Source organism: Carassius auratus, chromosome 34 (assembly GCF_003368295.1).
Source record: "Carassius auratus strain Wakin chromosome 34, ASM336829v1, whole genome shotgun sequence".
Classification (NCBI taxonomy): Eukaryota; Metazoa; Chordata; class Actinopteri; order Cypriniformes; family Cyprinidae; genus Carassius; species Carassius auratus.
Window position 1 is genome coordinate 26104581 of NC_039276.1, and position 27370 is coordinate 26131950.

At 37.7% G+C, this 27370-nt stretch overlaps 1 pseudogene; it reads right to left on the reverse strand.

The window, feature by feature from the left end:
- LOC113053642 (unconventional myosin-XVI-like) overlaps nt 1–27370 on the reverse strand; it is a 161010-nt pseudogene that overhangs the window by 83253 nt on the left and 50387 nt on the right.

The following is a 27370-nucleotide window of genomic DNA, read 5'->3' on the forward strand; positions in this document are numbered from 1 at the left end:
ATTTATTCAAAAAAAAAATTCTAATAATATATTTTCTTTACTATCACTTTATCAATTTAACACATCCTTGCTGAATAAAAGTATTGATTTTATTTTTAAAAAAAAGAAGAAAAAAAAATACTGACCCCAAATTATTGACCAGTAGTGTATATTGTTATTACAAAATATTTATATTTTTAAAACATAGCTTCTTTTTTTATTCATCAAAGTATCCTAAAAAAGTATCACATGTTCTGAAAAAATATTAAGCAGCAGAACTGTTTCCAGCTTTGATAATGAATCATCATATTAGAATGATTTCTAAAGGATCATGTGATAATGATCCTAAAAAATCAGCTTTGCATCACAGAAATAAATGATAATTTAAAGTATAATAAATGTAAAAAAAATATTTTAAATTGTAATAATATTTAACAATATTAATTTTTTTTCAGTATTTTTGATCAAATAAATGCAGGCTTGATGAGCAGAAGAAACTTCTTTCAAAAACATTCAAAATAGTAATGTTTCCAAACTTTTGGTCTGTACTGTATACACACACACACACACACACACACACACACACACATACATTTTAAGTATGGTAAAAAAAAAAGAAAAAAAAGAAAATATTCACACATTTTGATGATACACCCACATCTGAAGTGGAAATAGTAATGTAGAAACAAACTGTAATATAACCTACAAAATAGTTTTGTGAAAGTTTGAATGATGACACAAATACATAGTTCAAATCAACAGATTGTTAGTCAGGTAAGCCATTCTTAGTCACTTGTATGAAAACATAAGCCAATCGTTGACTGATTTTATTCACAAAAGTCAGCAGCAAAACTAGACTGTTAAATTCTGAGAGTCAGAAGAAAGTAGAACATTTTAATATAACAACACTTTTAATATAACACTTAACCACCAGTTTTTGGGGCGAGAAATCTTAGCTAAATTTGTACTGGACATAGACTTTTAATAATACTGAAATGCTAAAATAATAATAATATGGCCCTTTAAAATGAATAGCAGCAATAGCATTGACAGTATCCGAGGTGGCAGAGATATAATCGAGAATAATTGATTAAGTACAGCTGTAGGATTATAGTAGCATCATAACGTATAATAAATGTCAGTAGCCAAGATTTATATTAGGAACAGCCACTGTGGTAATAGTAGCAGCAGCCGTCAACAGCGAGTCAATGTAAGAATGTCTTTTCATCTCCCCAGGGCTGGCTCAAGTCTTTGGCCTAAATACAGTGAGACCTAGAGGGCTGCCATCCAAACACCAGTCCCTGGCCACGCTACAATCAGAGGCCTTGGCCACTCTCCAAGACCTCACGACAAGAGATCCAGCAGTGTGTGTGTGTGTGTGTGTGTGTGTGTGAGGCACACTGGACCGGATGGCTTGGTGAAAGACCACAGAGTGTAGGATAGAGGCCAGAATCCGGACATCAGCTCTTTCAGACTGAGTTAAGACAGGGAATGAAAGGCTAGACTGAGGCCTGGGGTTATAACTAGGGCTGTCACTTTTGTGAAAAAAACATTTTCGATTTTATAGACATAAGTGTTCATTGAATCGATTGTAAAATCGATTTTCCATGTCTAAAAAAAAAAAAAACATTTCCTTTTTCAACGTCAAATAATGGACGAACGTTAAGAGAGCGCTGGAAACGCACAAGTCAGCAATATTTATTATTTATTGGCATGAAGTTTCGTGCAGAATAACAAACAGCAACAGGAGTGCAACATTCTCGAAAAAATATGTATTCAGAGGGGACGGCTGCCATAACAAAAGAAAAACATCACTGCAGGCTTCAACCCAGCTGCATTTATGATTTAGGCAATTCAAAAATCTCCAAGATTATTTTAAATAATGATTCAATCCATTTCAAACAACTGTTCAAAAAATGAAACTTTAAATGGACTTGAGAACAGGCCATGTGTGTTTTTTTTTTTTTATTGAACGTAACTGACACTTAGGCTAGGCGGCACTAGGCAGGCATGAAATGCGCAAAAAGGCTAAGTCCATTACAAATTTATTGGAAAACAAGTCGATCAACATTTTCGGGGTCCAGAGCAGAGTGTTTTTTATTCACTGTATGGCCAGCTTTTGAGAAGACGCGCTCCGACCGCACTGATGTCCCAGGGACACTCATGTACAGCTGCGCAAGGTGGGGGTATTACTGCCAATTTTCCATCACAAAAGCCGGTCGCTGTCAGCTTGCAGCGGTCCTTTTCATAACTCAGAATCTCCTGTAACTAGATGTGAGAATGAGGCGAATTCATGTATACCGCGCCGCGAGACCTCCAGACGCGCGTAAACGCGTTTTTACATTGACTTAACATTGAAATCATTCGCGCCACACTCACTATTCGCGTTTGGTGTGAATGCAGCATAAGAGGTCGCTTTCGACGTCACTGAGTCTTATAGGCGCGTGAAACTGCTGGAGTTTTCTGTCTAGCTTTCGCAACACATACTGCACTTTCTGAATTCTTTATTTTCTTTTTCCGCTTGTTTGTGAGTTTTGTTACATCTATATTTTTTAATTGTATAATTATTTTAAAATGAATAGTGTACATATTTGGTTAAAATCGATTCCTTATTTTCATTTTCAAAACTTTTTTTGGTTGGTGGGATCGATTGTGCAATCGATTTTCGAACTAAAAGTGACAGCCTTAGTTCTAACTGTGTGTTTATTCTCGACTTGAGGCTTTATTAACACATAATTCTGACTAACCAACTGCATGCCTCATTATAGCCCAATGATTGTGTATGTGTTTGTGTATCTACGTACATATATCTGGTCATTAGCAAACCGCTTCTGCATCTCGTAGAGCAGGCTGCTGTCTGTGAGCTCACTGAGGGATGCAAGGTCATCATTAGGAGCAGGAGGCATTAGTTTCACCTGAAACACAAAAACATTGCTTATGATTAAGGATGCTCCGATCAGGACTTTTGGAGCCGGTGACAGATCGTCGATCACAGGAAACAGTCTCTGCCGATACGATTAGCAAAACTGTGTAACATTTTAAAGGTATTTACTATCACTTCTGTTCAATTTAGTGCACCCTTGCAAAATTAAATTTAGCAAGCATTCAGTAAAAAAAAATACAAATCATACTGACCCCAAACCTTTCAATAGTAGTGTAAATGCATTGTAAATGTTGACACAAAAAAAAAAAAAAAACACACATCCACTTAACTATACAGCACTGCAGGCCTGAGAGTAAGAGAACTGATTTTCTTCAGAGGTCAGGGGTCACTCTCAGGGTGAGGGGGGTCAGCGTGTGCAGTGGGATAGATTACTGAGGCTCTCTACTTCCAAACAATGACTGATTCTACTTGCTGCTCTCCAATAGCAGGCCAGGACTTTCTCAAACGCATTAATCCCAAACCCGCTGTGGTGAAACGAGATTTAAGTGTATTAGATGTTACTCGTTTCTCCCTATTACCCGTTGGGAACAAGACAAATCACTCTGAACCTGCAAGATCAGTATAGAACGCATTATTTGTGCAAGTGAATGTATTGGTTCAGTTTATAGAATCTTGTGAATATTTAAACCATATAATATAACCTAGACTTTCAGGGTAGCATGCAACCTAAAATCCTACCTATGATGCCTTAAATGGTGTACTGTACATGGAAGCATGTCACTGTGCTTTGCAACTGAGCTTGCATGCTCTGTAATACTTTGTTTCAGATGAATGACCAAAATATATACACTATAGACTTTTTTAAACATTCTTTAAAGGTCTCTTCTGACCTGCTCCAGTTTTCCTGCAGCGCTGGGATATGATCCATCCAGCCCGTTATCAAGTGAAGGCTGCTGTGTCAGAGCTCCTCCTGAGTCCCTGAACATGGCCTCCTTCTCCAACAAACTGTCCCTTCTAGAGATTGGAAGAGCCATAGTAGCCCTGAAGGAAGAAAAAAAAAATAAAATAAATAATAATAATAATATTATATATATATATATATATATATATATATATATATATATATATATATATATATATATATATATATATATATATATATATATATATATATATATATATATATATAAAAATATTATTATTATTATTATTTTAAATTATTAGAAAATTAAATGGTACTTTATATATGAAAATAAAAACACCATCATTGGATCATTCATTCAAACGATTCATTCATAATAGCGGATTCATTCAGAAGCAAAGCAAGTAACTGACTGGATAAATGTGTCACTGAATCATTTGCTCGACTGATTTGTTCAAAAACGTGGATTCATTCAGTAACAAACACCATTGTGTTTCTTGAAGATGCACAATGTTCTGCAGTAGCTTATTAACATTTTATTAACAGAACTTGTGCTGACGGTGCTGGCATTTAAGGGTGAAAAAAAATGTAAAAAACTTTCTATTTAATAATAACGTTTACTAATATTGAATGTTTATAACATGTTACATATAAAATGTACATTATATGTATCCATACTGGGGCATTATGTTGAATTTTGAGGAATTTTTAGTCACTTTGGTGGCATTTTTACCTCGAGCCCCTGCTCATTTCAAATCCTGATATAAATATATAATTTCACTATATACCTACTAGCCTAGGAAGGTCATCTTAGCCAGAATGTCAGTCTAAATTTGCTAATCACTTCCTGCCAAGAACTGAACTCTCTCAAATCTAGAGCGTTCAAGTCCATGGATTGGCAACACATTCTCTGAATCATAAACGGTGTGTCTGTAACCTGTACATACAGTTTCTTTAAAGGCAGGCTGCTGTCCTGGATGGCATCTGTGCAGTGCTCTTCTGATTGAGGAGGTGGAGCCGAGGGGTCTGTTTGTCTCTGTACCCAGAATTCCTCTGCTCTCATCAACATCTCTGCAATCTGCTCAGTAGCAGCCATATCTGTAAACACAAAAGTCACAGTGGGTCAATATCGAAATCTTCTTACTGGAAGTCAAAAGTGTGTATCACTGACTAAAGACACATTTATAATATCATTTTGAGCCATGATTTTCCCTGGGGCCCAATCGATTTACTCCCTCATCCCTCTGTAGGTCAGCCCCCGCTGTTCCTCACATGACACAAAAGCAACAAATTGTTTTCCTATAAGTTTTTTTTTTTTTTTTTTTTTTTGCAGGTAAGTTTCTATAAATGAATTGTTTGAGAGTTTTTAAATGGATATTAATGTAGTCACAGCATATCCAATTATTTTCCTTTCTTTCTTTTTCTTTTTGTTTAAATGCAAAATCTTGTTTCTCACTATATTTCCCTTTAAGCCTCTTGGCTTCAATTAGCTGTGACAGTAGTTGTAACCTAAACCATCCAGAGCCACAGGCTAGTGGAAGCAGTTCCACAGACATCAGAGCAAACAGAGAACTGAATGAATCTGCTCAGCTATGAAACATTTCACACCCAACAGAAAGCTCTAGAGAGGAATAACAGTCTAACACACTTAAACGCTGGAGCACAAAAGTGTAACACATAGATAGTGACAGTGATGCCACAATATAACTGTTACAATATAATCTTTAGTTACACCAGATACACTTCCATTCAAGTCCTTTAGGGTTAGAAAGACTGAAATAAATAAATGTCCTCCTCATATATATACGTATACTGTATATTTTGGCTTCTTTTTTCCTATTCTGCACAAACCAGTATAAATACAGCTAGTAACTCTTCCTCCATGACGTGTGATGATTGATGACATGTCTTCAAGTGCGAGTGTATTTTTGGACTGTAGCTTCAGTCAGGGAGATGATGCTGCTTCGGCACTGCTAGTGTATGTTTAGTTTTATATTGCACAAAGACACACAGAATACATAAAGCTATGAGCTGCAGAAAATAAAATAAAAAAAATAACGCACCATGGTACTTACAGGCATTTCAGAGATTGTCTTGAAAAGTCTTTTTTTTTTTTCTCAAATTTTTTTTTTCTTTTTTTCTTTACACTCTGTGGTGAAACATGGCCAGCTCCTTCTAGATATCAACATCAGTCACTGACATGTTGTGTGTGTTCGTACCTGAGGGCTTGTCCTGGTTGCAGTTCAGAAGAGTAGGATCTGCTTTGTGCTTCAACAGCTGGTTCACAATGTGGGTCTGTAGGGACACAAACACACACACACACACACACATACAACTCAATGACTTGAGAACTCAAAAAAAAAAAAAAAGATGTCTGCATCCATCAGCTCTGAGTCTAAATCTACAGCATCAGCTGATCAGCTCTGCTCCTGCCTCCAGTGCCAAACTCCTCACATTCCCTCCTCCAGCACTGTGTTCATTAGCTGCAGCTTGCACACAGATACACAGCCAGATTTATCTACATTTGCTTACTTATGCATTTAATGCTGTTACTGCACTATATCACAGTAGGTCAGACTCAGACACACTGGAGTCGTGCTGCAGAAGTGTGTGTGGCTGTGTGTGTAAAACATGCATGACGTGAAGGCATGGTTTTGATGTATTATGTATGCATGTGTGTGTGCGCATCCAAGGTAAACTCAAAAACAGCTTTAGGGAGTAAATACAACAGAACAACTTGCCAGATGGCTGACTTCATTACGAATGGCAGAAATTACAGGGTTTAAGATGAAGTGTGTGATTTGTTTAATATTGAATATGTATTTCAGCTTACAAACTGTAAGTGAACTATTCATAGTTTTGAAGTAGTTTGAGTAGTTTATGACTTATATCATAAATTATGGCAAAGACTACTGGATTCTTAATAGCTTTCATTTTAATTAACTGATTGGTTGATTGATTAATTCATTCGTTTATTCATCTATAAGAAAGGAATATAATATAAAAGCAAAATGTCAGGAAGCAAACCTTGGTTGCTTAAGTTCATAATGTGCATCTTTTGTGAACCTCTTCAAGGCTCAAGTGCACGTCAGGCAAAAAAAATACATATATTTTTTGAAAACCTCTGACATGCATGGAAATGTGCAACCAAAATTGTGGCAGAAAAGACAGAATGCAAAAAAGCTTGAAGATCAAGACAAACAGTCAATCAGACACACGCTTTGCCAGCTTTTATTTCGCCAGTTTCTCATAATATACTCATAGGTGTTACTTCAACAAGAGTGTGTCACTGTCTCACACTAGCTTTTAACAATCGAGGCTTTTGTGTAAAAAGTTTCCCACCACAGTGACTGGTAAATATTATATATTTACTCACCACTGTGGGAAAGAAAGTGCATTTGATTGATGGTGGGTGTAATACTGTATCCCCACCGTTTACAATGATCTCCACTGTTTACTGCATGTAATGTACAGATAACAGTGTTTCCAGCTAACAGTGCTGAAGTGAAACTGTAATTGTGAGTATGTGTGTGTGTGTGTGTGTGTGTGTATGACACATTTTAATGTATATTTGATAAAAAAAACAAAAAAACAAAAACATACATGTGTTGAAATTTCTGCAACACTGATATTACGTACCTTACTGCATGTTTCACTGCAGTTTCAAAGTGAAACGTCCATTGAGTGGCGCTCAAACAATCATTCAGTGTCCCTGACATGTTTTTATTACATTGATACAGGCAGGTATTGCTGCATTGCTTCAGGTACTGTACATATTGTGGTTGTTCAGATTCCAAATGTCCGGTGAGTGTCACCAAAAGTTCATGTTTCAATCGTGTTGGAAATACCCCCTACACTAAACCCAATCCTTAAATTACCCGATAGTGTTAATAAATGCAAAAATTATATAAAAATGCATTCGCTGAAGCAATGATGCTATTTTAACTTCCTTCTACGTAGATATTAAGTACTGATTTTTAAATGCAGCAAGTAAAATAGTTTTGCAGTCATAATACAATATTGTGCAATGAATAATCCTTTAGATCATACTTTTTGTGGAAATAAATAAAAGCCGTAGGAGTTTTACTGCCTCAAGTTTTCATTTAAACTGGAAACGGCAATGTTTCATGTGCATCGCCATTATTGGTGTTAACGCGCTGCGTTGACGGGAGACTCTTATCGTGCGATAAAAAACAATATGGCCGTTAATCTATTCTCAAAGTAGGGTTGGGAGTCTATACTACGCGAGCTATGATGACTTTCACCTTGATATTTTAGCATGGATGTATACTTAACCGAACCTGTAGGGGGCGAAAACGAGTCTTCGAAACTGTGTGTATGCCTACACGTGACGTGACATGCTAACATGGATGCAGCTAAGATGCCGCTGGGTTTGCTTGAAAGAATTTAGTTTTTTTTTTTTTAAAGCTTCCCAATGGAAACCTATACAAGACGCACACCTGTTTCACACATACTCCATCTGCAGTGTGTATGCAGTCCGTGTGCGTTTCATATGTGGTGCTGAAGCAGCATGGACTCATTATGCTTTCATACAGGTTGCGTTTGCAGTCCGCTATTTGGTACATGAACGATCGCTGCACTGCTGCAGACACAACGCTCCTGGAACGCACTGACGGACCGCAACCGCGTGATCGCTGGAATCCGTTAACATGGGTGCGTAAAAAATATACGCAACGCATATGCACTGCAGACGGAGTGTGTGTGAAACAGGCGTAAGGTTGTTTGCACCTTGTGCAATGTGGAATTAGTTTACAGCTTTCTCAAGCACTTTGTGATGCATTTTGGAAACAGGAGATGAGCCCCTTTTCTAATGCACCACCCTAACCCTAACGTAAGAAGAAAACATAAGAAATGGCGAGAAAAACTAGACATTGCACTGGGATGTAAAAGTGCTATCTAAAAACATTATCCTCACAAAAGGAAACAGAAAAACAGAATGGTGGGTATGTATTGTATGCAAGCGTATCCTGAGGGACAAAAAGAACAAAGAAGAAGAAAGAAGGAACATTCTCCTCATCAGCATCCTGAAACGTTATCAAATATTTGACCATGTCAGCAGGTTCACCCTCTCTAGAAATCAATCTCCCCCGGCACAAGTGCTGTTATACAACTCATATAAAACACATTAGTACTTCATATGGTCCTCAGAGCTCGAGTGCATCTGGCAGAGGACTGGTAAAATCAATGCAATCCTGAAGTCTCATTAATCAGAAACAGGAAGGGAGGGTGAATTAATGAACTGCATTTGGTCTACGATAACTCTGATATCAATACATTCCACAGACCGTGAACGGCAATCTGATAAAAAAGCTAAACACAAAAGCACAGGAAATATAGCACATTACACTCATGCAAATTCAAATTCGCCTGAACGTTTGTCATGTCCTGGGCAACATTTATTTATTCTACTAAAATAAATTAAAACGTTTGTTTATTTGTATAACACTATGAATTAATGTAATATGGTTTATGTTATTACAGTCTCTTACTTTATATCTTTAAGGACAGAATTGCTGCAAGATGCAGCTTAGCAGGTTGTTTTTTTATTTTATTTTTTAAGTTTACTTATAGATTTGTTTATTAATTTGTATAGCACTACAAATCAAATGTAATATGCATGTATTTTAGGTTTATATTTAATAAAAGGAACAATTACTGCCAAAGACAGTCTGGCATGCAATTACATTATATTAATTTGCAACACAACAAAAACTAATTTAATATAAACAAATTTTAACAGATCAAATGTAATTATCACTGAACGGGGTTTGGCATGTAAATACATTCCTAAAATACCTGAAGAAAACAATTTATTGATTGTATTGATCCATCAGTCATGTGCCTACAGTTGCAAAGCCCTGGTTCAGTCCAGTGATTTCCAGAGTAAGTGTCCATCAGGAAGTGATATGTAATGCCATGTAAGGTATGTACCTGCCCATATTTGGCAGCCAGATGTAAGGGTGTCCAGTAGTTGTTGTCAGACACATGGACGTCTGCCCCATTCTCCAGCAGCACAGACACCACCTCCTTATAACCACTGGCACTGGCGATGTGTAGCTGCAAACACAGACAAACACTTCGCATGTGATGTTTCCTTCCAATTCAAATCACCATCTGTACTCATTACACAGACTGTCAGAACAGTTACACATTTTGAGATTCATGTATTTTCTCACCAGCGTGACCCCGTCATCATTCTGTTGATTGACGCTGCCCCCGCCGCTGACCAGCTGCTTCACGTCAGACAACATGGTGGATGAGCGCTGGGTCTTCATCTGGTGCATAGAGCTCATGTCCACTCCTAACAAATGCACAGACAGGTACAGAACTGAGACGCAGATGATGGACACACAGGAGTTCAGGACAAATCTTTTATTTGTCGATGTATGGGATCAGATGGGATGGGATCTCTCTCGGTGTCCTCATTTAGTGTCAACTGTCTATTAGACAAAGCATCAGATCAGCAGTAGCAGAAGATGTGAAGTAGGCCGTGCTAAGATAGTCAGAGTCTTGGCTGTAATGATAAACAAACTCTGTGACAGCAGCCCAGAGAAGTGTGTTTTTCTCTGGATTGATTAGCAGGCTAAAGTGACTCTTACTACATCCAGCATGTGAGCTGACAGAATGGATGACTGTTAACAATACAGTTGAACGGTATGACTGTATACGGTTAAGTCAGTAGAAATATATCTGTGTGGTTATCAGTTGGCAGGACTGCTTTATTATTTACGCGTGAGCAATGGGGAACATGGTGTCACACAAAAATCTATACCAGAATGTGTCCTACAAAAGACAAGATGAAAAACAACTGCTGCAGTTTCAGTCAACAAAGAGCAAAAGTATCCTAGCATCTATTGAGGCGTTTACAAAACCATCTATGGATGGACATGGTCAGAAACAATGCTCAGGTAGGCCGTGGAATTTAAACGATGCCCAATTGGCACTAAGGGGCCTAAAGTGTGCCAAGAAAACATCCCCCACACCATTACACCCCCACCACCAGTCTGCACAGTGGTAACAAGGCATGATGGATCCATGTTCTCCTTCGGTTTACACCAAATTCTGACTATACCATCTGAACGTCTTAACAGAAATTGAGACTCATCAGACCAGGCAACATTTTTCCAGTCTTCAACTGTCCAATTTTGGTGAGTTTGTGCAAATTGTAGCCTCTTTTTCCTATTTGTAGTGGAGATGAGTGGTACCCGGTGGGGTCTTCTGCTGTTGTAGCCCATCCGCCTCAAGGTTGTGCGTGTTGTGGCTTCACCAATGCTTTGCTGCATACGTCGGTTGTAACGAGTGGTTATTTCAGTCAAAGTTGCTCTTCTATCAGCTTGAATCAGTCGGCCCATTCTCCTCTGACCTCTAGCATCAACAAGGCATTTTCGCCCACAGGACTGCCACATACTGGATGTTTTTCCCTTTTCACACCATTCTTTGTAAACCCTAGAAATGGTTGTGGGTGAAAATCCCAGTAACTGAGCAGATTGTGAAATACTCAGACCGGCCCGTCTGGCACCAACAACCATGCCACGCTCAAAATGGATTAAATCACTTTTTTCCCCATTCTGACATTCAGTTTGGAGTTCAGGAGATTGTCTTGACCAGGACCTCACCCCTAAATGCATTGAAGCAACTGCCATGTGATTGGTTGATTAGATAATTGCATTAATGAGAAATTGAACAGGTGTTCCTAGTAATCAAGTTATCAATGGTACAATTATAATAATATCATAAAATAATAGTAATAATATAAACCTCCAGGTCCTAGTTATGCATTTGTTTAGTCATACAAACTGGTAAATTAGGAAACCAAATGAATGAAGGACCCTACCATTCTCCTCCAGGTGTCTGATGAGGATGTAGCTGCTTTCCGTCCCCTCTGTGGTGTAGTCGAGTGGAACGTTCCCGTTCACATCCTGCAGGAGCACATTGACTCCAGCCTTCAGACGAGGAGAGGGGGGAGGGGGAGACGGCAGTGAGATAAAGCAAAACAAGACCTAAACAAATGGAGTCCCTCTCGTGCCATTCATCAGTCTGTAATCAATGATAAACTATGGCCAATTATCACACTTTCCCAGCCTTCCCCGGGAACCCGAGCACAGTGATGAGCTACATTCACAGAAAATAGTGTGTAATAGTTAACTAACTCATTAAGATATTAATGAAAAACTAGACAGAGGACATCAAATAAACTAGGAAGAACTGCACCATTGCATTACAAATCCAGCCATGAGCACATTCAGAGCGGGGAGGTCGTGTCAATCAGAGAGCTGCACGGGTCCGATTTTGTAAATCCGCACCCGCCCGTACCCGCAGTGTTTAAAACCGCATCCGACCCGTTTTCCGACAGCAGCACTAATTAAAATCCGCACCCGACCCGCTTAAAATAGAACCGACACCCGACCCGCACCCGAAATCAAATCAGTTAAGCCAATCACATTAGACACACTTTTTTCTAATTTATTGCCAAGTCATACAGAAGTTATTTATGGAAAACTCTTTTTAAAAGACATTCGTTTTTTATAAATTGTATCTTAATTTTGATCAGTGTTTTAACTATCAATTGCCCATATTTTAATAAATAAGAAGCAAATATATAGCAGACAATGAAATAACCTTAGTGTAATTGACAGAATTACAAAAAAATATTTTGCTACCTAAAATTTAAATATTTTTTTTGTATCACGCATGCATGCATGTCTATTTCCCTCATATTAAATATAAAACGTATTGTGGACTGATATTTTTCCTATGTCTGGACTCCTTTATTAATGGAGTAGGCTATAAACAGACGTTTCAATATACTGGTATTAAATGCATTTTCTGAGAATTTATATTTCACTTTTTTACTGCAAATGTCGAAATACGTGCCCTATTCGCATAAGAATAAAATATCTCATAATAAAATACAAAATTGACTGATTTATGAATGTAATGCATAGTCCTCATCAGTCGGAAATACAAATAAACGCTTTTATTTGTTGTATTTTTGATCCTGAAAGAAAACGGAACAACAAAAGAGCGAATCATACCACCGTCTGAGGTTGTGCTTCAAGTGGAACGCACCCATTTATTAATCCTTCACAGCTGAGCATCGCGAGAGGCGGATCTGCGCCAGAGCGCACATGTAAATGAGCTGCACAAAGTCAAAAAAACAACAACCCTGGATAGCCTAGATTAGGCCCATATTCACAAATGTGTTAGCTATGGAATGAAATGTCTGATATTCCGATTGTCAAATACATGCAAAAGGAAGTGTATTGTTGTTTAAACACCTTTATAACGATCGCGTTATGCGCAATATAATTTTATGACACAAATTTTAAAATAGGCTTGAATCAAACACATTTTAATTCAGATTCTGTGTATATATATATATATATATATATATATATATATATATATATATATATATATATATATATATATATATATATATATATATATATATAGGCCTGAACGGAAAACAAAAACAATGAAAAAAAAAACAGCTGGCTGATCTTAATGTCTGTTAACTATGACTCATGCAGCCGTTCACGTTGTGGTGATTTTTTATTTTTTTTAAGTGGAACGCCTATTTTTACGTTTGCACATGACAGTTTTGAACCCGTGTTTAGACCCGTGTTTCCCTGTGTCCGACCCGACCCGCACCCGTATCCGACACAGTTGGATATTTTTCACCCGACCCCGTGCAGGACTCTAGTGTCAATCTTGCATTGAGGTTAACAGGAGGTTAATAAATGTATTAATTAACATTAACCATCAGCAGCTCCTCTGTCTGTGTGTGTGTGAATTGGTTATGCAGGGTCAATGTGAAGGAGATGATGGTGTGATACGGATGTGTCTGCTCAACCTCTCGTACTGAGAGAAGAGCTGATGAAGATGTCAGCATCACCTCCTCCGATCGACAAACTGCAACGTGTCCTTTGAGACACTTTAAGAGTCCTGAATACTAAACAACCAGCACACACATCGAGTTACAAACTTACTATTCACCTCACTGCAAACTAAATTATCAGTGTGAGAAATACATTCATATACATGTTTTATAAAGTCAGTAGTAATAATATAATATAATATAATATAATATAATATAATAAAAGTTTGGGGTAATTTTTTCTTTTTTCTTTTTTTTTTATTGAGAAAAAAATGTCTTATGCTCACCAGGGCCTGTATTTATTGATTAGAAATATAGTAAAAATAATATTGTGAAATTGTATTGTTTATATTACATCATATTTAATTTTTTAAATATATTATCTATACAAGTAATTAAAAAGAAGTAGATATATTAATACACTTATGAACTAATGAAAAACCTGCCATTAGTGCTAAATAAATAAATAATTTTACCCAGACTTTTCAACAATATAATATAATATAATATAATATAATATAATATAATATAATATAATATAATATAATATTTTTTATAAAACATAAAATGCACTGCAAGTAATTAAAAATAAGTTAATATATTAATACATTTATGACCCAATGCCATATTTTAGTCGTTTTCTAATATACCTACAGTATATACCTATACCTATAGATCTATAAGAAACCGCAGTTATGAATGAGACGCATACTGAACAGGTCCACAGGACTGCATTGAAAACTCTGTTTGTGTCTGAGACAAGAACTGGCAACTAAAAGAGTGATCATCATGGGTTAGACAACAGCCATAAAGTCTGTTATAGCTTTTAAGTACACTCATTTGAGCGCAGCACACGGGGTTAACAGGCTGACCTCCAGGATAACTAGTCTTGTGTTATGATGAATGACGTTAGTTATTAATCTACCCTGACAGAAAAGCTTTAAAATGATCTGCAATGTTTCATGGGATAAGTGTTGACATGCAGCGGTGCAAGAGCAGGAGACGCGTGTTTAACCTTCACCATGTTGCCTATTGATCCACTCCACTTTCTTTTTCATTCGCTTTCATTTAGAGATATTTTGGTGCAAGCAAGGTCACATGGAGGAGCCGAGGGATTTGCTCACACACACACACACTTAGTAGAGTTCAGCTCAGGTGTGCTTCAGAGGTCACAGTAACTGAACCTGACAGTACAGAGACAGGAGCAACGAACCATGTCAACAAAGGAGAAACAGATTAAACATCCTCCCTCCATCCTCCCTGACTCCATCCTCTGACTGCACTGAAACAAGGACAATCACATCACATCTTCATGATCATGAGAGCTCAAAACAAAGCAGTTTGTGATATCCGGTTCGCGAACGAATCATCTGATCTTTTTGAACCAGTTCACCAAATCGAACTGAATCGTTTTAAACTGTTCGCGTCTCCAATACGCATTAATCCACAAATGACTTAAGCTGTTAACTTTTTTAATGTGGCTGACACTCGGAAGTGTCAGGGGAAGTCGTGGCCTAATGATTAGAGAGTAGGATTCGCAATCGAAAGGTTTTGTGGGTGGTGGGAGTGCATGTACAGCTCTCTCTCCACCTTCAATACCCTGACTTAGGTGCCCTTAAGCAAAGCATCGAACCCCCTACTGCCATATTTGGCTGACTGTCACGTCACTTCACTCCCTCGGAGTTAAAACAAACCAATATCCCGGAGTAATTCATTTACTCAAACAGTACACTGACTGAACTGCTGTGAAGAGAGAACTGAAGATGAACTTCTATTTGATGGATTCTATTGGTGGGATGTAATATGGCAGATGGCATACAATAAAACAACAGTAATTCCTATTGGAATAATTCCAAAAACCAAAAGGAATTTTGTAATGGTTTAATGGAAACTAAGAATTTCTGCTTATATATATACATTATATATTTATATTTTGTAGCGGTGGGCCGTTATTGGCGTTAACGTGCTGCATTAACAGAAGACTCTTATGGGGCGATAAAAAAATATTGCCGTTAATCTGTTCTCAAAGTTGGGTTGGGAGCTGGGTCTATACTACGCGAGCTATGATGACTTTCACCTTGATATTTTAGCATGGATGTATACTTAGCCGAATCTGTAGGGGGCGAGAACGAGTCTTTGAACCTGTGTGTATGCCTACTATGAAATTACCACATCAAACGTGACGTGCTAACATGGATGCAGCTAAGATGCCGCCAGGTTTGCTTCAGGGAAATAATTGGTTTTTTTAAAGAAGCTTCCCAATGGAAACCTCGACAAGACGCACGCCTGTTTCACACAAACAGTGACACACTGGCTGCGTTGCGTGAGCCTGGGGTTTCTGCTGCGTGTCAGTTGTGTGGCGGCTGCATCGCGTTTTCTGTGTCTTTACACACCAGAATGGTGCCTGACGCGGCGCCGGTGCGCTGCTGCTTGCTTTAGTGACATAGCGGGAGACCGCCGACAAACCAGGCTCATGTCTTCACGACAACAATATCTATACTTCATGTTGAGCATAAATATAAAACCTACTGATAAAGGACACCGTCAACAGTCTTTAATGGCAAAATAGACTATGTTTGACAGGTGCAATATTTGAAAATCAAAATATTTATTTATTTTTAAAATTACATTTATATCTGAATTTTTCAACCTATAGACTTTCAAACATCAAACTGTCATTAACTAATATGTATGTTTTTTTAGCAGGGTAATGATACTCATACTGTGCTGCACATTATTGACAATATTGAGCTAAAGCTTGACTTTGCAAATTTAAAATCGCAAATCAGATTGCAAATTGCAATCTGTATAAATCCAGTGTAGACTGCCTCAAGCTGTTGCATGATAAACGGACTTTGAAATTTGAAACTTACTTTGGGACGGTTTAAAAAGTACATTCTCCATAGTATGAATTTGTATAATATGAATGAAATTGGAATCTTGAATGTTGCTACTGTCATTTGACCCACCAGCATCAGTTGCGTAGCTTCACTGCCATTCTCTGCAATCCTCTCTTGTGGCCACATGGGATTGTACAGTATATAGTAGATAGTACTCTGGGTTCGACTCCAACTAAGTTGAGCTCTAGTCAAGAGTCTTTAACTGAGTCAGACTCGAGTCCGAGTCCAACTAAACACTGATGTTTGTCAGTATGTTTGAACTTTTCGGGGTGGATTGGTGAATAGTACCTGAAGAGCAGAAAATGCACATTATCTCTGTTTGTGGCTGTGTGTGTTTTGTGTTAGTTTTATACGATGGGGGGTTAGACCTTAGTCAGGGTAGAAGGCATTTAGTATTCTTTCTTGGATGAACATTAAATGAGGCTGTGAGATAGGCCTAGTCTTTACAATGGCACTTACCATGTATAAAAGCCCTACATCTAATTTTCATAACTCTTATTCATTTCCAGTTAATAAATTACATTGTGTGAGGAATAATCAATGTCAATAATTGATATAACACAACTGCACAATACCACTAATTAAATAGTATTTAAAGGTTTCTTTTTTTCAGATATGTCTATATAGCATAGGCTATTACAGAAATAACCTACTACAGACATTTAATGAAGTAATAAAAAAAAAATACTGTACAGTATTCACGGTATGCATTAAATATAAATGATTCTTATTACTTAAGTTACTAAGAGCAGTGAGTGAATTTCTCATTTTCTTTTGTTGTTTGATTAATATTAATGACACAGTTGGCAGCAGCAGGTTTATGCTGCTGTCATTTTAAGACCTGATGCACGAATCAAATATTTTTGAATCCGTATTTCTCTGCATTTACATGAATGCTCTCCAAGACTAGCGTTTTGACATAACTTTTAATGTACTGGAGTGTGTAGCATTCGTCCACTGAGAGGTGCTTTCTGTTAGCACGCTTTGGGTGTTTGTGCTCACAGAAACCCGGCAGATTTCAAGTACTGACAGGATGTAAAAAAAAACATGCAAATGCTCAATGCAGCAGGTTCATGTTCGCTATTCATATTCACCGCAATGAATTAAAGAAAGCTGCTTGGTTTGAGTGACTTCTGTGCGAGCTGTGCTTCATACATTGCTACACTATTGACAATAGACAATGGACTTTTTTGCCTGTGAAATTTGACCAATTTTGATCAATTTCACCAATGTAATTTGATCGTGTTTATATGAAAACGTGGGCACTGATATGTTAATGCATTGACAATAATGACGATTTCTGATTGAATGACTGTTTTGCAGCTTAGTTTCTGTTAATGGTTAAAGACTGGGGAGAGAGCAGCTGAAACATAAAGTAAGTCTACAGCTGCATCAAAAGCACATCCTGTGTGAGGTGCGACATTCAGAAAATAGACAAAATCTAAATCAAATATATGCTAAGAGGTAGCTGATGGAAAATAACTGATGGTATTTTCCAAATAACATCAATGGATAATAATACTATGCATTATAAAATCATGTTTAGTTGGAAAAGCATCAAGGAAAATCCTTTTTTCCCCCATGACGTCAATTTAATATAGGTTTGTTTCTTCAGGAAGTAATCCTCATATGACTAAGCTAATGAACCCTTACCTAATGCAGTTCTTACCTAAATGAAATAAAAAGACAAGTCTGTGATTGGCAGCCTAACATCCTAAAATCATCCTAGTACCTCCTAAATCCTGACTCTGACTAATCCAAAAAAATAGGTCGTCATGGTCCAGTTTTGGAAGCAAAATGCAGTAATATATGGAGGAAGGAGAGAGAGCTAGTCTGTAGTATGAGTGTGTGTGGGAGATTCAGACCTAAAGTACTGCATATTGCACAGCAGAGATAAGAGCATTAACAGTCGAGACAACGCAGCACAATATGAGAAAAAAACTGAAACAGAGACGCTGAAATATAAAACTGTTTGCATTATAAAACCAGCATAATAGTCAAGAAAATGTGGCATCAGGTTTTAGAAACATAGCAAGAACATACTCCAGTCAAATTTAACCCCAAAAATCAAAAGAAAGAAACAAGTAATTTTATTTCGGATGATGAAAATGAATCCCATCAAGATTTTTATTGTATTTTGCACTGTGAAATTACTTTCATGATAATATATACAGATTATAAACTACTTTTGTAGTGTTTGTATTATCTTTAAATTATGCTGATAAATAAATGAATGAATGAATAAATAAATAAAGTGTAAATAACACTGTTAAAACATTATAATAAAATGTAAATTTTACAGCATTTATTATTCTAAGTTAATACTTATAAATGTACTACTTTTTCATTTATGCAATTGTAAAAGTAAAAAAAAATTACTATATTTTTATAAGCATTTTGAACCGGATTTTTACAATAATAATTAAAAAAAACACTTTGAAACAATAATGGTCATGATGAAAAAAAAAAAAACTGATTGTCTGAAAAACAGGCTTAACATACCTTTTGAAAAATATAAAAATAGAATGTATTATTATCATCGTTATTTTGGATTGAATAATTTGCATGTATTTGTGAGATTCATCTGTAGAGAGCTCATCAGCTGAAAACTGGAATTGCATTTAGAGAGATCGTTGACTAGTGGACTGCATGTACTGCAACCAGTGTTAAATGGAGCAAAAGACACAGCAAGGCTGCTGAAAAGTAAAAGAGAGATCGAAAACTTGTAACCATAGCAACGGAGACTACCCTGTCTCCAGAAGGGTGACTCACCCGCGGGCACAGATTTTTTTTTTTTTTTTTTTTTTTTTATCTCAATAACATTCAAAAGCCAAACAGAGTGTTGCATTAATTAACAATATTTCTGACACACAGCTAATCAAACAATGGCATGTCAGTCTGGCTTAACCTTGTCAATCATATTGCCTTAAATATAGAAATTAAGGGATCTTCAGAGTCACAAATGGAATGTGCGCGTGAGAGAGAGAGAGAGAGAGAGAGAGAGAGAGAGAGAGAGAGAGGGTCACGTCTTCATGCAGTTAAGTCCTTACACTACACCTGCCATACGAGAGCTCTTCGCACACTGACTTGCATACTTTTATGTAAATGAAGCTTACTTTTAGAAAAATTCATTCATATAGTGCCAAGCAGTGGTTCACACACACACAAACACACACACACACACACACACACGTATAAACACGTTAAAGCTGTTGTGAGTACTATCAAAGCGCAATGGCACAGTTCACAAGAAGATGCTCAAACACTTTCTCCCGCAAACACACAGACACAAAGCAGGTCATGTTGTAGCTGGAATAAACTAAAAAATATTAACCTCAATTTAGAGAAGTATCACAGACTTTTGTCTTCTGCCAACTGTATACAAACACAAATGCTTAAAAATGTACATTGGGCCGTTCATAAAGAATACGCTTTTTCATTCCATTATGCAGCATTTCCACTGTTTTTCTATGTAAACATATGTTAGAAAGACTGACTGATGTCTGACTGTCAAATCAAACTACAATTTTATTTTATTTGGATGCGTTTAATTATGCTGGACCTTAGTGCAGCTTTTGATCTTATAGATCATGGTCTCCTTATTTAACTTTTAGATCTTGTTGTGGGTCTGAGTGGGATTGTTTTAAAATGTTTTTCTTATTTGATGGGACAATCCTTTTTTAGCGAGGGTTGGGGAATTTTCTTCCTCTTCAGTTTCCATTGACTGTAGAATACCTCAGGGATCCATTTTAGGACCGATTCTTTTTTTCACTATCTCTGTTTCCTTTAGGCTTTATTCTTAAGATGTCTTATCTTTATGCTGATGGTATTCAGATTTATTTGCCCATAAGATCTGGAAGATCAACTTCTCATTCATCTTTGTTATTATGTCTTAAGGCAGTGAAGTGCTGGTTAGAGCAAAATCGCCTACAGCTAAATGCGACTAAATCTGATGTAATCATTTCTGGGCCAAATAAGGTTGACTGTGACATAAACAATGTGTTAGATACATGGACAACTAATGTGCAGTCCCAAATAAGAAATATGGGTGTAATTTTTTACTCTGCTCTAACATTTGATCATCTGATTAAATGTGTGGTAAAAAGTTGCTTCTTTCAGTTCAGGACTATTGCAAAAATGAAATCCTTTTTTTTTTTTTTTTTCCTGGTGCCAACCTTGAGATTCTCCGATTCATGCATTTATCTCCTCCCGTTTTAACTACTGTAATGCACTTTATTTCAAAATTGCAATTGGTCCAAAATGCAGCCGAGAGGCTCCTTATTAGTACAAAGAAAAGGGAGCATATTACTCCAGTTTTGGAAAAGCTGCATTGGCTTCCGGTTAATATTCAGTATAAGCTGTTGCTGTACATTTTTAAAGCGGACCATGATATGGCCCCAGAATATATTACAGACTTGATTCATTTGAACTCTGGTAGATCTCAAAAGATCATGTTATTTTCATCTTATGTTGCTGTACAGTCCTTTGGTCTACTTTGTAGTTGAATGGGCTCTATAAATGAAGTAGACCTGAGACTTGAGTAGTAGTAGAAGTAGTAAGTGTATTTTTGTCCAGTATTCCTAAAGGGGCTCTGTGATTGAAGAAAGCTGGCAGGCGCACATGCTTTGCTGCTTCACGCTCCACTGAAAATCAGGTTGAAAGTGGTCTGCAGTCAGACATGCACTGAAAAGTGGAGCAGGTAAAGCTAGTGTCTCCGCAGCACACGTTCAGAATAACAATAACCAGATGATGGTTTTCTTCTGGATATCAGGGTGTATTTTCCAAGGAGATACTAAGATTGTGATCTGTACTTCCACCTAAGGTCTAGAAGCAGGAAATATGGCAGCACGTGTGATCCGTGAGCTGGCAGAGCTTTCCATTTTCTTTTGATAATAATAAAATGATTCAGTCATCAATATGAAGGATGAAGAAGCTCACTGGATGAGGAACAGCTTGTGTAGGAATCATTGTAAACGTATTAGGATTGAAGGGGGCGAATATCTTCCCCTGCTGTGTTCCTTTTAGATTCTCTTCAGAGATAAATGCACTGATTCATAGTCTGTTTACACCCCAAAGCTCCTAATTTGTGGAGAATTTGCTGTTGAATGACAAATTAATAGTATAAATGTCCTTTCTCTCCACTATTTCTCTAAGCCAGTTTTAGATTCTATAAAGTTGCTCTATTTTCCTGCAGTGCATCATTGCAATGTTTACAGCCGATTTTCAGTTGTATGCCTCAATTATATTGTCATTGGGAAATCCGAGGGAGGCAATGCACGACTCAACAGCCTGCTGATTTAACGGTCTTTCCAACTCTACAGAAACATCTAACAAGTTTAATACAATCGCTGACAGTCAATCTCAAACTTTTTCCTTGCAAATTCATAAGCCACAAATTGCAAATGTCATTAAGTTTTACATTTCACAGAGGATGCCACGCGTTGAGCACCACATCAGTGACAGAAAGTTTGAGAGTAATGTCACAAACAGTCATTCAGTCTCACTCTTCCATGTTTTATCAGTGAGAAACCAAATACAAAGCATATTTGATGAATATGACCTAGTATTTGATGGCCTATCAGTGCCCGTAGCAAACGGGATACATCCGCATTCTGTGTGGCACAGGAGCCAATGAGCAGACATAATGTTGAAATTCTAACATTTGGAGTAGAAATGATCCTTAGAAAAGACAATCTTTGAAGTCACAGTATTAAAAATAACCTAGATATATCTGTTACTTTGAGCTTCCTCTGACACACACGCTGTGAACTTTTGCCTGGCACAACAGTGTGAAGAACAACAGTGACACACATGTGCCTTAACTCTCTGTGAATCCGAAGGGGAGTCAGTATGTGTGTTCTGGGTAAGCCCACACAATATATCAAAAATAAATCTAAAGCACAAAATGGCAGAGTTTCAGAATTGCAAAGGAGCTTGGTTCATGGTAAATGTTGCTCGACATAAACTCAATCTCTGCATGTCGCTCATAAAAATAAATTTGGGAATGCAATGTGAATCTGTTGCCAGCAAAAGATAAGCTGTTAAGTCTCACTGCACTTTTCTGCCAAAATAAAAGATCAGTGGATTACACTTTGAGAAAAATATATGCAATTAAGAAATTAGGATGCAAATATTAGCATTGTAATTTTACAGCTGTATATATATATATACAGTACAACAGTATTGCACAGTAATATTTTTAATACTTTATTGTAATAATAATAATGTGGCGAGTGGGGCGGGGCCGAGAGGCGTGGGAACGAGGAGTGAGGCCAGGTGTAGTGATTGGAGATGAGCTACACCTGAGCCCCACCGCTAGTATCGAGTCCCACGTAGGAGATGGAAGGATATAAAACTGGAGCGACGACCGTGAAGGACGAGAGAGGACCAGGCCTGGGACATTATTTTATGTGTTTGGTTTTTATTTGTGCGCGTCAGTCGCCGTGAGGGGCTGACGCGCTGTTTTGTTTATTTTGGATATTAAAGTGTTTTTGATTGTGCGCCGGTTCCCGCCTCCTTCTTCCCGATGAATATGGAGATTTGTTTATTACAGTGGTGCCGAAGCCCGGGAGAAGGAGGGACGCGCTGCTGAAGATCCCTCGCCGCTGTGGTGAATCCGCGGTGCCCTCGAGCAGGCGAGGTATGTGCCGCCAGGGACGCTCGAGGCGGTGGGCTGGAGCGAGTTGCCGGGGACGGGCGAGCTCGCTGCCGACCGCCCACGACAAGGAGGGGCGGCTGCCGTCCGTGAGGGAGCGGAGGAGTCGGCGCCGTTCGCCAGGGGGCCGGAGCCTGCCGCCTCCGTGACGGAATCCGGAGGGGCAGGGAACGGGGGACTCCTGCCGCTGCCCAAAACCGGAGGAGCCGTCGCCGTCCATCGGGCGGCGGAGGAGTGTCGCGCCGTCCGCCGAGGGCCGTCCAGTGCCACCGCCAGGCACCGCGGAGGAGATCACCCAGCTGGTGGAGGGCCGAGCAGCAGTGCGTCTGGGAACCGGATTTTTTTTTTTTTTTTTTTTCTCTCTCCCCTCTCTCGTCCTTGTCGCCCCTCCTTCCATCTCCTTTTCTCTCGCCTCGTCTGTCCTACCCCCAGGTTCCTGCAGGTCCCCGTGAGCGGTCCCCCCCGGAGGGAAGGGGGGGGGGGGGGGGGAGTAGAGCGCAGTCTCGAGGGTACCCCCCGGCCTGCGAGGGGCGATGGGGGTATGTGGCGAGTGGGGCGGGGCCGAGTGCCGTGGGAACGAGGAGTGAGGCCAGGTGTAGTGATTGGAGATGAGCTACACCTGAGCCCCACCGCTAGTATCGAGTCCCACGTAGGAGATGGAAGGATATAAAACTGGAGCGACGACCGTGAAGGACGAGAGAGGACCAGGCCTGGGATATTACTTTATGTTTTGGTTTTTTTTTTATTTATGCGCACCAGTCGTCCGTGAGGGGCTGGTGCGCCGTTTTGTATTTACTTTTGATTATTAAAATGAGTTTTTGATTGTGCGCCGGTTCCCGCCTCCTTCTTCCCGATGAATATGGAGATTTGTTTATTACAAATAATAATAAAGATTTCTTCTTGATTACTAAAATGTCTGATATGTCTATGAAATATGTTAAGTAACAAGTTTTTGTCTGAAATTGTTAACCCTTAAGAGGATTGTTCGCACCTGAAATATTTTTTACACACACACACACACACACACATTCCTGAATTCATAAGTCACATTTTGGAAGTGTAAAGAGTTGTAAATAGTATTTGAAGTTGACTTAAAATAGTGACAGTTAAGAAATAATGCATATTTGCCCATAATAAAAAATACATTGTATCAGGGTAAGTTAAATCACCTGTGTTTTAGTTTGGAGGATTTGTAGTGTTTATTTGTGGTAAAGGATGCAATCTGACATGACTGCGCTGACTGAACACCACCTGTCTAAAGACACAGAGCCTGATCCTGCCTCGATCTGTCAGCACTGTGGAGGATTACGCTCAACTGATCTGGCATGTCTGACATATGACAGAACTTTACTCTAAGCTGTGTTAGCAGGATTCCCTCCTGCAGGAGAGCCGTGCATGTTCAGTTCAATTCACATTTATTTCTACAACACCTTTTCTATAACACATAATGCACATTGCTTCAAAGCAGCTTCACAGAAAAATGCATGTTCCTAACATTACAGTTAATAAGCCAGAAGTGACTGTGTCAAGAGAAAACAGAGATGATGTATTTGAAGTATGAGGTATATGAGTCTTCACCAATCCCCTTCTGGAACTTGATACACATGTGACTTTAAAGGTACAGTTCTGTCATGATTTATTCACCTTCATGCTATTGTAAATCTATACGAGTTACTTTCATCCATAGAGAAACTTTTATTTGTTTATTTTCTTATCTGTAGCTCCAAAGTGCTTTTTGGTGACATACTTGCCAATCACAAAGACTGCCAGAAAGGATGGACACATTTTCTCTTTCCTTCATCTATGTGTTACTCAAATGCACTTGGAAACACACATTCACATATCAAGGCTGGTCAGAGGTGTGGTGTGTTATATTCTCAATACCCTGGTGAGAGAGTCCAGGGAGGAAGGCATTAATCATTAATCATTAATATTTTTGCAAGAGTTTTCCAGAAATTGTGCGTTTTTGCTATTTGTTATTTTGCTATGGACTGAAAGACACAAAACTCAAATGTTGATTTGATGTCTGTGTGTATGGTTTATTTCTCACCAGCAGCAGCAGTAACACCATATCTGCGTGATCGCAGGCACAGGCCACGTGCAGAGCGGTCCACAGGTCCTCATCCTGCAGGTTGACATTCAGTCCTTTCTCTATCAAAATCTCTGCTGCGAACACATTGTCATGGCGGGCACACTGCAGAGACAAAAGTAAAAGTGGATACAAACATGCTGCATTCCTAGTCACGGAGGAGCAAGAGGACTGCAGTTGTTGTCTATACATATATATATATATATATATTAGTATCGAAACATTTATCACTGATTACGTGACAATGAAGTAGGGCTGTAGCTATCGAATATTTCAGTAATCGAGTATTCTACCAAAAATTCCATCGAGTAATCATATAAAATGTGTTTTTGCTTAATTAAAGTGCAATATTAATTATGCAAGAGAAAATAAGACTCCTAGGTCTCTTAAAATTAACAACTAAGGTTCCTTTTTTTAGATTTTTTTTATTATTATTATTATTTTTTAAATGCATAGAATTCAATGCATACATCAAAATTAAACATTTAATTATTACATTGTTTCTCTGTCTGTACTTGTACTGTGAACAATGACAATAAAATTGACAGATGAATTAAGTGCATTTAAGTGCCATTCAGTTTTTTAAATAAAGCATTTTCTGAGATGCACATTAAACATAAAACATTAATTTAATTGATCTTTTAATTATTGAAAATTAACTTAACTTTTTGGTAAACAAAGGGGATTTACAATAAAAAAATAAAACATGGAAGAAATGTTGTGATTAAACATTTAAAAAAATGTTTAGATTTTTTTTTTTTTTTTTTTTTTTTGTAGTAGGCTATGTACATTCTGCTGAACAATAGTCAGAACATGCAGGATTCACATTTAAACAGATTGTTCTGGCTTAATATTTACAGATATTAGTCCATATCGTGATTTGATGTAAGTGCAATGGGCTATTTTTGATTAATTCATTCAAAATTTGGCAAATTCCGTGCCATTCCACGTTAAATTGTAAATTCCGTTTTTATGACCGGATTCCACGATTCCCTCCGCGTTTTCTGCATCGCGGAAATCATAGGGCCTTACTTGTGGTATGCCAGCTCTATCTTGCAATGAACACACGCCACGACATTCTCTTTATGTTTGCCCACGTCCTCAAATCAAAACACTGCTGACTCCTTGCAGTATGCGATTTCGGACGCAGCACTTTGTTTCTCCTTCCGCTTTGTGGGTGAAGTAAACGAAGGTGCGAAAGAACCTGGCGTGAGATTTAAAATAAATTAAAAGAGGCTTCGAGGCAGAGGAATTTGCCTCGATCATTTTTTGTAATCGAGTTACTCAAGTTACTCGAGGAATCGTTTCAGCCCTACAATGAAGATTAGAGTAATTGGTGATGAAAAATCAGCTTTGTAATCACAGTGATAAATCACATTTTACCATAAGAAAAGATTGTTCCAAAATGCGATAAACACCATTTTATGTTATTTTTAAATAGTTTCCGCCAAAATCAGTATTGTATCTGGTCAGTATTGAAAAGTCAATTTTTGATTTTATTCAAACAGAAAATAATTTTTATTATTATTATTATTATTATTATTATTATTATTATTATTATTAAAATAGTTATTATAAATAGTAATAATAGTTAACAAAATTACTGTTTTACTGTACGTTTTTAATAAAACAGAGCCATTTAAAATGTAAAATGCTACCTAAAGCATAAGAGACTATTTTCAAAACATCTAAAAATCTTCTGAATGCCAAACTTTCAAATGGCTGGGTAAACGTTTGTTTTATATGTGTGTTCATCAATCATTTTTAAACACTGCAACAATTTTTTGTGGATCACGTTCATTGTTTCAGTAATTTAATGAACTACACCTCTGGTTACTCTGATAGAAAACCTGTATAAACCTGGGAAAAACCAACTTCATGCATCCACTAAAAATTTACACTAGTTGATTAAAAGTCATTAACAAACTTTCAGAGTGCTTTACTGAATGAGTGCATTAACTTTATTCAAACATTATTTTGCTAATCTAATGCGCATTTATTGAGACGTTTCAATTAATTAAAACGATTTAGCTCTTTTCA